Genomic DNA, 15,922 nt, shown 5'->3' with positions numbered 1-15,922 from the left:
TTCGTTTTATTACTTTTTACTCTACTAAGGGGATGTAGTTGAAAATGTCTCATGTATTTTTTTCAGTGTACATTAGGCTGGAGTCCCATGACAGCGTTTTGCGTTGCGTTTTGTAACTAGTCCATGAGTGTGAGAGGGATGGAGATATACGTTTGCTATATTTGCACTCATGGCCTAGTTACAAAACGCAACACAAAACGCTGTCATGGGACTCCACCCTAAGAGCGTCCCGCTTTTATGGAGCGTTTACACCTTCTGTAAAAATTGTCCAGAAAGGAAAATTTTTACAGAAGGTGTAAACGCTTCATTATGCATCTTAGATCGAAGTGTGAATTCCTCATAAGAGGAGACGCATGCATATCCCCTAATCGCCAAGTCGTCGAATGATCAAATAGTCGAATGCCAAGTAATCGAATGGACAAAACGTCGAATGCTAAAAACATCGAATCGGCATTTAGTCGAATGCTTAAAACATCGAATTGTCAATACGTCGAATTATCAATTTGTCGATTTATCAATTAGTCGAATGTTAAAAATATCGAATCGTCAATACGACGAATGTTTAAAAAGTCGAATTATCAATTCATCGAATGTTAAAAACATCGAATTGTCAATACGTCGATTGTTCAAAACGTCGAATGATAAAAACGTCGAATGCTAAAAACATCGAATCGTCATGTAGTCGAATGCTAAAAATATCGAATCTTCAGTTAATCGAATGCTAAAAACATCGAATTCTCAATTCGTCGAATGTTTAAAACGTCGAATGCTAAAAACGTCGAATCGTCATTTAGTCGAATGCTCAAAACGTCGAATCGGCATTTAGTCGAATGGTAAAACCATCGAATAGTCCATTCGTCGAATGCTTAAATAGTCGAAACGCCATTTGTTCGAATTATCAAGTAGTAGAATGGTAAAGTTGTCGAATGTTCAAAACGTCGAATCGTCATCTGTTCGAATTGCCAAGTAGTAGAATGGTAAAGAAGTCGAATATAGACAAAAAGTCGAAACGCCATCTGTTCGAATTATCAAGTAGTAGAATGGTAAAGTTGTCGAATGTTCAAAACATCGAATCGTCATTTAGTCGAATGCTAAAAACATCGAATCTTCATTTAATCGAATGCTAAAAACATCGAATTCTCAATTCGTCGAATGTTCAAAACGTCGAATGATAAAAACGTCGAATGCTAAAAACATCGAATCGTCAACATGTCGAATGTTCAAAACGTCGAATTATCAATTTGTCGAATGCTCAAAACATCGAATTGTTAATTCATCGAATGCTTAAATCATCGAATTTTCCATTCGTCGAATGTTCAAAACGTCGAATGATCAAAACGTCGAATGCTAAAAACATCGAATTCTCAAATCGTCGAATGCTTAAATAGTCGAAACGCCATCTGTTCGAAATGTCAAGTAGTAGAATGGTAAAGTAGTCGAAACGCCATCTGTTCGAATTGCCAAGTAGTAGAATGGTAAAGTAGTCGAATGTTCAAAACGTCGAATTCTCAATTCGTCGAATGCTAAAAACATCGAATCGTCAAAAGTTCGAAAAAGTTCTTTGTTTTAAGTTAATGTCTACTGAAGACAAAGAACTATTTCGAACTTTTGACGATTCGATGTTTTTAGCATTCGACGTTTTTATCATTCGACGTTTTGAGCATTCGACGAATTAACAGTTTGATGTTCTGAGCATTCGACGTTTTTATCATTCGACGTTTTGAACATTCGACTACTTTACCATTCTACTACTTGGCAATTCGAACAGATGGCGTTTCGACTACTTTACCATTCGACTACTCTACCATTCTCCTACTTGACATTTCGAACAGATGGCGTTTCGACTATTTGAGCATTCGACGATTTGAGAATTCGATGTTTTTAGCACTCGACGTTTTGATTATTCGACGTTTTGAACATTCGACGAATGGAAAATTCGATGATTTAAGCATTCGATGAATTAACAATTCGATGTTTTGAGCATTCGACAAATTGATAATTCGACGTTTTGAACATTCGACATGTTGACGATTCGATGTTTTTATCATTCGACGTTTTGAACATTCGACAACTTTACCATTCTACTACTTGATAATTCGAACAGATAGCGTTTCGACTTTTTGTCTATTCGACAACTTTACCATTCTACTACTTGATAATTCGAACAAATGGCGTTTCGACTATTTAAGCATTCGACGAAAGGACTATTCGATGGTTTTAGTATTCGACGTTTTGAACATTCGACGAAGTGAGAATTCGATGTTTTTAGCATTCGATTAACTGAAGATTCGATATTTTTAGCATTCGACTACATGACGATTCGATGTTTTTAGCATTCGACGTTTTTATCATTCGACGTTTTGAACATTCGACGTATTGACAATTCGATGTTTTTAACATTCAAAGAATTGATAATTCGACGTTTTGAACATTTGTCGTATTGACGATTCGATATTTTTAACATTCGACTAATTGATAAATCGACGAATTGATAATTCGACGTATTGACAATTCGATGTTTTTAGCATTCGACTAAATGCCGATTCGATGTTTTTAGCATTCGACGATTTGTCCATTCGATTACTTGGCATTCGACTATTTGATCATTCGACGACTTGGCGATTAGGGGATATGCATGCGTCTCCTTAAGGCCTTTCTCCAATAGGTTCCCAAAACTCTGTGTCTGCGTCGGTTGCTATAGCAACACATGCTAAAATCAACGCAACGCAGTCATTCGCAGACAAACGCAGAGTTTTTGGATCCTATTGGAGAAAGGCCTCAATAGGTTTTAAAAAGTGTGCGAATGACTGCGTTGCGTTGATTTTAGCATGTGTTGCTATAGCAACCGACGCAGACGCAGTCATTCGCACACTTTTAAAACCTATTGGAGAAAGGCCTTAAGAGCATCACGAAAAACGAAAAAGCGTGTGCGCTGATCTTTACATTTCGTACATAACCTAATCTGTCATGTTTATGTTGGCTTGTGCTTAAAAGCACTTGTAATTCATAGTGCTTCTATATTATATTAATTAAAAAGTTTCATAATTATATTATTGTTTTTAAAATGCAACAGACTTTTTTGATGTTAATTGTTATGAAGAGATGATATCATTAACATGACACGTAATAAGGTATAACACAAGTTAAGGTTATTTTCATACTAGTATATTAAGTTTACACATATTTTATTATTGTTTTGAAATGCAGCAGGAAATGTGTGGTTCAAGTGTTACAATAGAAAATTTTATTTCTACTCCATATTTATTATCAATTTAGAAGATAAAAGTATATACTTATACTTTTTGATAGAGGTCTCAAATAATGTTATGACTTTCTTTTAGTAATGTGCCGTTTCCGAAATTTATACTTTTCGAAACTTTCAGTTGAAAGTTTCAAATTAATTGAAATTTATGAAATTTTAGCCTTAACCTCTAATTTTTTAAAACTAATAATTTACAAATTATTTAGTTATGTTTCCAATTATTCCTTTTAACTGTAAAATACAAATACTATACTATTCTGAATATATATTTATATAAATAAATATTTTGAATTAATACTAATTCAAAATATTTATTTTTACAAAAACTTATTTCCTTAATTTTAATTTTCATAAATTTTTAAAAAATTTTATTATCTTAAAAATAAGATTTCAAGGATCACATGAATGAATAGTTAAATATGTTTACAATAACAAGTTTGTGCAGGTTAAGAATTTAAAATAAGCACAAATTCTATTAATTTCCACACTGTAAAAAAAATTTTCTGTAGATTTACAGTTTTCTATAGGAATTTGTAAAATAACATCTTTAAAAGTAGCGAATTTACAATCCCTTTAGTGAAATTACTACTTTAAGCGTGTCAATTTTACAATTTTCTGTAAATTTACTACTATGAAAGTAGGTAATAATTTTGTCCTTTTATTACCTACTTTCATACACTGTAAAAAAATCTGGTGTAAAATAACACGAAACTTGTAATTTCACACATCAAAATTATAGGTTGTACGTAGTAAATTTATTTCGTTCCAAAAGTAGTTTTACTATTTTTAATAATTTGATATTATACGACTATGTAATTTAATAGTTTTGTGTAAATTTACTACGTCCGACGTAGGAAAATTTGATCACTATGTCCGACGTGGTATTTTTACATTGCGCATATTTCTACACTTTGACGTAATATTACGTCGCACGATCTGTATAATTACATGGCGAATGTAATTTTCTTATTCCTTTAAGATTTTCAAAAAATTTTTAAGTTTTTATAAATAACTCTAAAAAAGTGTATATAATATGTACATTTATAGAAAGTATATGCTAATTTATAAGTAAATAATAATATTACAAAAAGTTTTGGGCTATATTTTATAAATACAAAAAGTTACGACTGAAAATATTATTTCAAAAAATATTTGCAGGTTATGTAGATTACAGTCGGCGTGTAAAAATACCACGTCGGACATAGTGACCAAACTTTCCAACGTTGGACATAGTAAATTTACACCAGATTTTTTTACAGTGTAGTAGTAAATTTACAGAAAATTGTAAAATTGACACGCTTAAAGTAGTAATCTCACTAAAGGGATTGTAAATTCGCTACTTTTAAAGATGTTACTTTACAAATTCCTATAGAAAACTGTACACTGTAAAAAAGACCAATGTTGAATTACAATCGGGTCGTTAATTTTAAATTTTCCAGTTTGTAATTTTACTACGGTACACGTAATAATTTAACACCCATATAGTATTTTCACAATTAAAAAGTAAAATTATTACGCTTATCGTTGTAAATGTGTCACGCGTTAGTAAATGTACATCCCGAATGTTTAATCATTTCGTGATACATTGGAAACTTTTCGCTTCACGTATAACGTTGTATGTTAGCAACCCAACCGTAAAAATATTTTCGTGTGTTAAGTAACTTACATCTGATAGTTTTACCGACAGTATGTAGAATTATGTAGCTGTCTGTAAGTATACATTCGAATATGATATTTTTTGCCCGAATGTTTTTCTACACTGCGTGACGATGAAGTGGCATATAAGAAACTATGCGCATAGGCAAACGTTAATATTTTAATTTTAATTTATTAAAATTTCGACAATTTTAAGAATTTAAAGATTAAAGGAAATTTGTAAAGGTAAGTTCAAATTCTTAACATTTTTCATTTCTTAAATTTGAAAGATTTCTTTTTAATTTTTCATATATATCAAAGTTAATAAGGTAATGTCTTTTAACCTAAAAAGAGACACGTTTTTAATGATTTTTTATACTTAAAAAATTTTATTCAACTGTGTGAATTTTCTGTATGAAAATAATTTTCAAACATAAAAAAATTTTTCAGAATATCTTCATGGACTCTATTGCTTAAGCAGCTCGTATTTTTTTAAAATTAAAGTGGAAAAAGTATCTGTTTTTCCTGTTCTGTTGGGGAATTCGTTAACTTTGTACAAATGACAAAAAAGCTACAAATGTGATTTGTATATTATAAATATTTAATATATTTATTTATTTCTTACATTTTTCCTTTATTTCCTTTTTATAATTTAACCTTTATGTAATACAAAATAAATATAAAAAAGAATAATTTTAAAATGCAGCGAAATTATTATGTAAAATTACCGACGAGTGGTCGATTTACAATTTGATGCGAAATCACATAAGAGAGGTTATGTTACGAACGGTAAGTAAGTTAACATTTGGGCTGTAATAGTACTACGTCATACGTGAAGCGAAAAGTTTCCAACGTTACACGTTGTAAATTTACATTGGGCTTTTTTACAGTGTAAATCTACAGAAGATTTTTTTTACAGTGCAATCATGATTGAGACTTGACATAACCAAAATACCTGCAAAATACCATATTTACAAATTTTATAAATTTCATGAAAAATTTCATCGATCATAAATTTCATGATTTGAAACTTTCAAAACGAAAGTTTCCAATTGAAAGTTTCAAGGGCACATTACTACTTTCTTTATTCGTAGTTAACCTTTAAAATCTTAATGTGTAAAAAAAATTTTCTGTAGATGTACAGTTTTGTTCACAATTTTATAGAAAATTGTAAAATAACGTCTTTAAAAGTTGCGAATTTAAAATCCTTTCTGTAAAATTGTAAAATTGACACATTAAAAGTGTACTTTCAGAGTAGTAAATTTACAGAAAATTGTAAAATTGACGCATTAAAAGTATTAATTTTACAGAAGGAATTTTAAATTTACTACTTTTAAAGACGTTATTTTACAAGTTTCTATAAAATTCTAAACAAAACTGTAAATCTACAAAAAAAAATTTTCACAATAATTGATAAAATCAATCAATATTGATTTTGATAAAATACAATTATTATGTAATGATTCCAATATTTGAAAATTTTTATTTTTTTTATTAAAAAGTAAAAATTTTCTATTTCAAATAAATTAAGTCTTTAAAGATATTACGTTATTCCATAATTTTTATTCAATTTCTACCAAAGAAATTTTTTTAATAAAATATTCATTTTCATGTTATTAAAAATTTATTTCACTTATTGAAATCAAAGTCTTTTTTACATTGATTTATTTTTAATTGCATAGTACAAGCATTATAGGTAGTCCCTTTTTCCTCTTTTGTCACCTTTTTTGATGATTTTGATTATTGATGGCAGTGTAATCATAAAATTTAGACTCAATATTTAAATTTGGTGCGTTTTATTTTTGACTTAGATTATTAATACGACAATAATTATTCACATATTTTTATTGTTTGTGATTTAAATAATATAGTGTAAAAATTTTTTTAAATATTAAGATGGTTCATCCAACAGAATGCAGACCTCTGGAATAGTTATTTTCGTATCAAGGGCGCAAAATATGTGATTTCGCCAGAGTCGTAATCACCTTTGCGCCCATGATGCGAACATAATTTTTTGTCCTAACTGCATGGAAAGTATGGCATTGAGGGCACGATCGATTAAACGCTCATATTAGTTGAAAATTAAACTCTATATAAATGTTAACTCTTTGAAGTCTATAATGATAGAAGTTTTAATATAGAAATAAGAAAACAATGTATTCTGGAAATATAGTATTTATTTATTTAGAACGTAGTAATTAATAATTACACAAAACCGAAACAAGAACGTTTAAAATTGACAATTTTTACAAACGAAATGGGAACAAAACCAAATGTGTCATAATTTTTTTAGAGAAAATCGAAAAAAATTGCACATTTTTATAGACAAAATAAAACAAGTTGAAAATGTTTGCATTTTTATAGTCAATATAAAAAGAAAGTCGAAAATATCGAATTTTAATGAAGAAAATCGAATAATTAACATGCGGGAGCAAAATACTTTTCCGCCCGCTTGGATGTAGGGGAAGCGGGCGGAAAATACTATTACCGCCCGCTTCCCTTACTCCCGGGCGGAATGTGTTACTTTGCGCCCGCCTTAAGTCCCCGAAATGACATACTTTCCGTGCAGGTTGGACAAAAAAATAATTAAAATATTATTAATAGTATTTTTTAGAAAAACAAAAATACCAATTTTCGAGACAAAAATTAACAATCAAAATATTTTTTTTTTTTAATTTACACAAAATCCAAAATTTTTGGCACATCGTTTCTATAGAATTTTTTAAAAATTATCCGTTTTTAATGTACCTACGCCCAGTAGGATTTGCTCACCCTACTGCAAATAAAAACATTACAAAAAGTTATTTATTTTAATTTCTAGTAAAGATAGAAAGCTGCAGTGTTGCCAACGACATGGAAATTTCCCGGAATACGGGAAATTTTGACTATAATGGGAAATTTTACGGGAAATGGATAAATTACGGGAAATTCTTTAATAGAACACAAATTTTAATGATGTTTAACTAAAATCAAATTTTAGAAACTTTTATTGGCAAAACCAATCAAATTTGTTTTATCGGCATGTGTATAAATATATCCGTCGACTGGTCTGTGAAGATTACTGGTGTAAAGTTTTCCAATTAACAAATGCATCAAACACAAAAATATTTAATAATTTAAAAATAGTTATCCGACTCCTTTTGGTTTTGCCCTTCTCGAATGCCTCAGTTGAGCGATTAAGAGTTTTATGTAAATTTAAAATTTAATTCTAATTTTTTAAATAATAAATTAAGAGTTTTAAGGGGGGCACACCAGTTGTAACGTTAAAAAGAAGTGTCAAAGTCATGAGAATGATTTTGATTGAAAATAAAAGTCGATTTTCAGCTGTAGGAATAAAAGTTTTTCATAAAAAAAGAAATCCTTCGATCGGGAACTAGATAATCTTATAATAAATGTAAATCAATTTTATTTTTGCATTTTAGACGAACTATACTTACGGAATGCTTGTCACCGCAATTCATGTTTTTTTCCGAAGGCGCCATTTAAATGGCTCATATTTCAGAAAGTTTTGGATGAAAAAATTTTTCATCTTAAATTAAAGCCTTATATATGTAGTTTTAGATAATAAACAGTATTTTTAAAAAAGTTTTATGGATTATTAGGAAGAAATTCTTGAAAAAGACACTTCTTTTTAACGTTACAACTGGTGTACCCCCTTAAATAAATTTGAAATTTAATAGGGTGTTGTGGGTTGATGTGCAACACCGCCGATTTCTGATCTACAGTTCGATATTGAACAGAGCCAAGTACTGCCATTTATTTGTGTACGCAGTAACTTCTTTTTGATATATAACTCACGAGACAGCTCGGAGCCAGGTTTGCTGTAAATGTCATGAGACATTTAAAAAAAATTCCAAGTGGTACCAAGTCAGGGAAAGCACACTGAGAAAAATAGATATTAAGCTTTATTATCTAGATATTAATGGTCAATATCTGTGACAGTGAAATATGTAAACATCTTAGATGTTTAAATTTAATATCTACACACGGAGAAAAATGGAGTTTGAAAAACTGGGAGTCAATATTGAAAAAACAGGACTCAGTCCAGTAAAAGTAGGGGAGGATGGGGCAAGGATAGTTGAAGGGTGGCATGACAAAAGGGGTCAAGCAACAATTTTTCGAAATTGAGATTTTTTCATAAAAAAATCAAGTAAATTCATTTGCACAGTTCTGTAAAAGTATTTTTTTTGTAAATTGTTTTTTAAACTCGTTTTTAATAAAAATAAGAATGAAAAATAGCCTAAATTTTTACTTGCAATGCAATTCGGTTAAAAACAAAAGAAATGAATATTATTATGAATAGGTTAATATGGTTAAAAATATTGCTTTCTTTTTGATATAATTTAATATAGGGGAGAGTCTCCAGTTGTGAGACGGGTTTCATTTTTGACCCGTAAATTGTAAACGGGTACACGAATTTGTAAATAAAATACACCGTTCGAAAGGTAACAGAAATACGCAACTTTTATTAAAAGAAAGTATAGTGTTTCGATGAACTCAAAAAATTTTACGATACATTTTCCGAGCACATCGCTTTTTTCAAAAAAAAAAAATGTCTCCAGTTGTGAGACACTCATTAAAAATTGCTAAAATTTAATAAGTTTGACATAAAACGTTATGTTTAGTAGAAATAATTAAATATATTAATAATATATATTATTATATACTAAATAATAATATTTATTCGACAAAATATGACTATCAAATAAACACAATTTAATAGCTTCAACAAGAGCATTAAAATTGATTTCTTCTGAATCAATTGACTTTTTTCCACTTGACATGCCCAAAAATACTAGAAAAAAAATCAAAACAACATTTAAATAGTATGCCTGCAAAGTCGTATTTTTTATGCTGCCCAGATGGGTGTTGACACCGTCTCACAACTGGTGATATGCTGCGTCTCACACCCAGAAATTGGCGCTATTTTGAAAAAGGAAAATTAAATTATTTTCAACCGTAGATTGGAACAATGCAATATTGCATCACAAAATATAAGGAAAACACTAAAAGAAAATGCATTACATTTACCTTTTCAAATTAATTAACTTGGAAAAAAAGTACTTTGCATTTTTTGAAAAAACGCTTTTTAGTCGATTATTACACACAGTGTTGGTATTTAACAAAAACAGTTTATATATCCGCTTCGGCGTACACGAAAAAGTTGGCTCATATAAATAGAAATGTTTTTATATAAACCAATCGGCTTTTTAATATTGCATGTTAAAAAAAATTGACTGTCTCACAACTGGAGGTGTCTCACAACTGGAGACTCTCCCCTACAGTAAGAAAAGCTATCCGTCAGTCATAGGAAAGTATGGGAATCGCATAAGTCTGTCTCACTCCCACTCATGGGATATGACTGACGTGGTAGGTTTTCGTACTGTATATTAAATTTCGCTGAATTTTTTTTTGTCTATTTAGAAATAGTTTTATTCTTTACCTAATTTTCAATAATTTAAATATTATTCTTCTGTTAATTTTTAAATATTCCTGTTTGTAGTTTGCTTTTGAAAATTTATGTACTGTTTACTTTCAAAAGTTAACATTTAATTAACAATTTTCTTGAAAACAAACAGTTTTTTTGAAGCAAACTTTTTTGCATTCAGTTCGTTAATTCAATATTAAAAAACTAATTTTTCAGTTTTTCTTTAAACTGTATATTTTTTTAACAATTAATTTTATAAGAAAATATGCACATTTGACGTAACCCCAAAATGGTCCACTTTTACTTATTTTTCTCTCTAATATGTAGGTTTATCTTCATAAATTGTATTTCTACTGGTAAAGCGAAATAATATCTCTAAACTGTTCTTTTAGATCTTTCTTTAATGATCAGAAAAATTTTTAAATGTGTTATTTTCGATTCCTGTAAAAACATGAAATTGTTGCTTGACCCCTTTTGTCATGCCACCCTTCAGTTAGGTAAGACCTTTTCGGATCTTGCGGCCAAACTTGATTATGTATCTGCAAATAAAAAGTATTTTTGGAAAGCCTGGTTATTTGGCTATAATTTTGCTGTACATTATTTTACTGTAGACTCAAATCCCTACGAGATACGAATGAAAAAGTAAACAAAAATTTTTAACTATCCTTGCCCCAATACCGGGGCAAGGATAGTTAAAAGAATTCGAATGCCAAAAATGTTATAGAAAATCAGTAAATTTTTGTTTTTTTTATTTTACTGGATTTAGACTATTCAATATTGATATCCCAAGCATTAAAAATATGTATGGAACATTTTCTGAATTGCAATTATTATATTAAAATTCATCTGAACTAGAATCAGAAGTTTAACCAATTTTTTTCAGACGACAACCAATTTCTTGGTCATAAGCTTCGTTTTCCGTATATAATTACGCACCATTATGTATATCATCCTAAAAAGAACAATTAAACACTTTTTTAAAATTTTCAATGGTATTAGCACGCTTTTACCGTGCCGTATTGTCTCTAACTATCCTTGCCCCATGAGCTCGTATTTCAGTTTTTTCTAAATTTTAAGGAACGACGTGAATTAATTTGAAAATAAAAACGATATTCGTGTTCAGCAAGAAATTCCACTCCGGAAAACACTTACGTAAATAAATATTCTGAAATTCTAATGTAGAAAACAATATGATAAACATTACGTTGACATTTTAGCAAAACAGACTTTTTTCAAAAATAATCTCCCAACTTCGCAAATGATGGCAAATTGACTTGCAATTTTTACAATCATCTTTTGGTGTTAAAACGCGAATATACTATGAATTACGCGATGTTTGAGCAAGCCGTCTAAGCATAACAGCAACTAACTATCCTTGCCCCTTAACTATCCTTGCCCCATCCTCCCCTATATATTAATTCATTTCCATCAAGCATCTTAGGGTATTGCGTATAGTGTATAGAGGGCCTTAGTTCCAAATGTCCCTGTAATAAATGTCAAAATAAATGGCCGACGCGAAACGAGTGTTTCCTTTTATTCACTTCGTTAATTTTTTATAAAAAAAGCAATAACCAATCATTAAAAAAAAGAAAAATATGTTAAATGCACTCTTTATATATGGGCCATTCCAGGCCAAATCGGAAATCATTTTGATTTTGCATCTCAAATTTTTGTTAAACATTTTTTTCGTTTAGTACACTTTGAAAAGAGCTACCTTGATTTTTTTCAAATTTTTTCATAAAGCGGATCAGGAGATACAGATTTTTGAAAAATGACATTTTTTACGTAAATTTTTTTTAAATGCTTATAACTCGGTCAAAAATTGATCAAATTGAACGTTGTTATAATGAAAAGTTTTGTATTTACGCGTAGTTTTTAATAAAAATATTGTTAAAAATTTTTTAAATAATTTACGATAACATTTAAAAAATTTTAAAATAAAATTTTATTTTTAACAATGTATGTATAGATCAATTTTCAAAAATTTTTGTAAGAAACTAGCACTAAATTAACAACTTTTAAGCCTTGTCCAATCGTGGGCAAACGATGGGATCTATTTATTTTGAAATTTTTAATTTTTATATACGCAGTGGTGGCCAAATGACTAACTATCCATTTGACAAAATCACACAAATTTTTCACAGCAAATGTGTTTTCAGACTGAGTCTCTCCAAACTTAACCTTCTTTCTGTGTAAAATTGTGATTTGGTCAAATGACAAATTAGGCCTACCGTTTTCACTGTGTATATAAAAATTAAAAATGTTTAAATAAATAGATCCCATCGTTTGCCCACGATCGGACAAGGCTTAAAAATTGTAAATTTAGTGCTAGTTTCTTACAAAAAATTTTGAAAAAAATTGATAGATACATACATTGTTAAAAATGAAATTTTATTTTAAAAATTTAAAAATTTTATCGTAAATTATTTAAAAATTTTTTAAAAATATTTTTATTAAAAACTGCGCGTGAAAACAAAACTTTTCATTATAAAAACGTCCAATTTGATTAATTTTTGACCGAGTTATAAGCATTTAAAAAAAAATTTACGTAAAAAACGTCATTTTTCAAAACTCTGTATCTCCTGAACCGCTTTATGAAAAAATTTGAAAAAAATCAAGGTAGCTCATTTCAAAGTGTACGAAAAGAAAAAAATGTTTAAAAAAAATTTGAGATGCAAAAGCAAAATAATAGGTCTGTGAAGTTGGCTCCGACATGTCAAAATTTTTTACTTTTCTAAGTAGTATTCGTTTGTCCAAGATAGGTCCACGTTTGTCCAACCATTAATTTTTTTGTCCACCAAAAAAAAGTTTCAAAAAAAAAAAAAAAAATTCTAAAATTTTTTTTTTTTAATTTTGTTTCTAACTTAGTTTAGGAGGGTGGAATAAATTTTCTAATGGGTGGACAAACGAAATTACAACTTGGACAAACGTCAGGAATAATAAAATCAACATTCCCACCAATTGTTTAAACAATTTCAATAGTTGACTTCTGATAAATGTTCATTTTAGACTTTTTTCGTTTGTAAATCAGTCTAAGAGGGTAGAATAAATTTTCTAATGGGTGGACAAACGAAATTACAACTTAGACAAACGTCAGAAACAATAAAATCAACATTTACACCAATTGTTTAAACAATTTCACTAGTTGAATTAATTTTCCAGTAGGTGGACTAACGAGATTTTCACTTCAGGGTTGCCACATTTCAGGCAATCGCGGAATTCAGGGAAAAGTCTGGGAAAATAGAATTAGTCAGGGAAATCATGGAAAAGTCAGGGATTTTTACTAAAAGTACTGGAAAAAATTAAATGTTTTGAATTGATAAGAATATTTTAATTTTTTGTGTATTTTTTGTTTGCCGTATAAACTTAAAACTATGAAATTATGAATTTTAAAAAAACCTTAAATTTTTTCTACTTCTGAATGTTAATTTTATTGTTTCTGCGATGTTTGTCCAAGTTGTGATTTTGTTTGTCCACCCATTAGAAAATTTATTCCACCCTCTTAGACAGATTTACAAACGAAAAAAGTCTAAAATGAACATTTGTGAGAAGTCAACTACTGAAATTGTTTAAACAATTGGTGGGAATATTGAATTTATTATTTCTAACGTTTGTCTAAGTTGTAATTTCGTTTGTCCACCCATTAGAAAGTTTATTCTACCCTCTTAGACTAAGTTAGAAACAAAAAAAATTGAAAATGTACATTTGTCAGAAGTCAACTACTGAAATTGTTTAAACAATTGGTGGGAATATTGAATTTATTATTTCTGACGTTTGTCCAAGTTGTAATTTCGTTTGTGCACCCATTAGAAAATTTATTCCACCCTCCTAGACTAAGTTAGAAACAAAATTAAAAAAAAAAAAATTTTAGAATTTTTTTTTTTTTTTTTTGAAACTTTTTTTGGTGGACAAAAAAATTAATGGTTGGACAAACGTGGACCTATCTTGGAGAAACGAATACTACTTAGAAAAGTAAAAAATTTTGACATGTCGGAGCCAACTTCACAGACCTTATAATTTTAATAAAATTAAAAAATCAAATTTTCAATTATAATTATAAAGAGACAAGATTATTTTTGAAAAATTAAAAAAATTTAAAGATTTATTTATTTTCGAAATCAAATTTAAATTTAAATTTAAATTTGATGAGAAAAAAAACCGGGAATTTTGTTGAACAAAAATACTAGACACCCTGTATCTTAGTTTTTTTCAATTGTGTAATTTTTGATAACTTAAACACTTAAGTATAAGAGAAAAACTAAAAATTTATTATTTAAACCTTGTTTAAGCAGTTTATAGTTTTCAACTTTTCAATTAATTGTTTAGAAAAAATTAGAAATTTCTTACCCAAATGAAACTTATGAAAAAATGAAAAAAGTACATAAGAAACAAATATAAATTTCTTACCCTAAGTATAAATAATTTATGAAAAAAATAGCAACAATTAATTGTTTGAACAATGTTTTAATAAATAATTGTTTTTTTATCATCAGTAGCTATATTACTCATGAAAAATTGTACAATTGAGAAGAAACTAGTAATTTCTAGGCCTAAGTACAGTTTATAAAAAAATAACAACACACTGAGAAAACTGGAGTATTGGACTAAACATCTGGAGGGACAAATCGTTGATATTTGAGAGTTAGCTATTGGATAACAATCTAAATGTTCAAATACACCATTGACAGATATTCGTGCCATTTCTCTTGGAGGGAAAATGAGTTTATAACAGAGGGACAAATTAACCATCTTGAGAAATCCCTTCCTTATCCGGCGCGAAATGAATAAATATGGCAACCTAACCCCTAAATTAAATACATAAAATGTCAGAAAAATAATTTCGCGCGCATCAGCCATCAGATCGTACACATTTTCTGCGCAACTTTTAACCCTCAGATATAATGGGAGAGAATATACAAGTAGATTTCCATTATCAATTCAAAATTTATTTTAGAAGGACTATTTAACTCTTCATAAACAAAGGAAACATACACTTTTTGAACTTCTGAATTTGACTCTCCAGTTTTCTCAGTGCAATTAATTAATTAAACAGTGTTTAGTTAATTTATCTTTTATCAATCAAACATTATTTTAATAGGTTTTTTCAAATAATTTTCTTAATCAATAAAACTAAAAAAAATATATTTTACGATTTTCTGATTTTTTAATACTTATTGTTATTTAAAAAATGTTTAAGAACAAAAATTCAAAAATAAGGCTCGATAGATCGATAGAGAATTTGATTACGAAAATTTAGAAAAAAAGAAAAAGCGTTTTGGTAAAGAATTGTGACCTGTAGAGTGATTTGAAACGAAACTTGCGCCGCCATAAGTGAATACATGCACAAGTCCCGGCACGCCGCGCTGGACACTTTATTTTTTTTCTCGTAAAGTTATTGTTGTCCCATAATTAAATTTACAGGAAGTATTCTTTACTTTATTGACAATATTTACCAAAAAAAAATTTTCAAATCGAAGATATATTTTTTTCAAAATTTGAATTCAAATAATTTTTTGAAATTTTTTTCGGACAAACAAAATTTTTTTAAAATTTTTATTTTTTTCTTTAAAGTACTTCTTATTATGAGTATTTTCCAA

General features: G+C 28.9%; 1 protein-coding gene across 1 annotated transcript in view; it reads left to right on the top strand.

The window, feature by feature from the left end:
• Positions 1–2,932: 2,932 nt before the first annotated feature.
• Positions 2,933–15,922, top strand: part of LOC122503294 (bladder cancer-associated protein) — a 43,020-nt gene continuing 30,030 nt past the window's right edge. The window contains exon 1 of the mRNA XM_043613774.1: positions 2,933–3,131. The gene's annotated coding sequence lies outside the window, so the exon portion shown is untranslated. The remainder of the gene's footprint in view (positions 3,132–15,922) is intronic.

This window comes from Leptopilina heterotoma, unplaced genomic scaffold (assembly GCF_015476425.1).
Source record: "Leptopilina heterotoma isolate Lh14 unplaced genomic scaffold, ASM1547642v1 Lhet_256, whole genome shotgun sequence".
Classification (NCBI taxonomy): Eukaryota; Metazoa; Arthropoda; class Insecta; order Hymenoptera; family Figitidae; genus Leptopilina; species Leptopilina heterotoma.
Note: the sequence above shows the minus strand (reverse complement) of the source record. Positions and strands in the feature narration are given on the sequence as shown.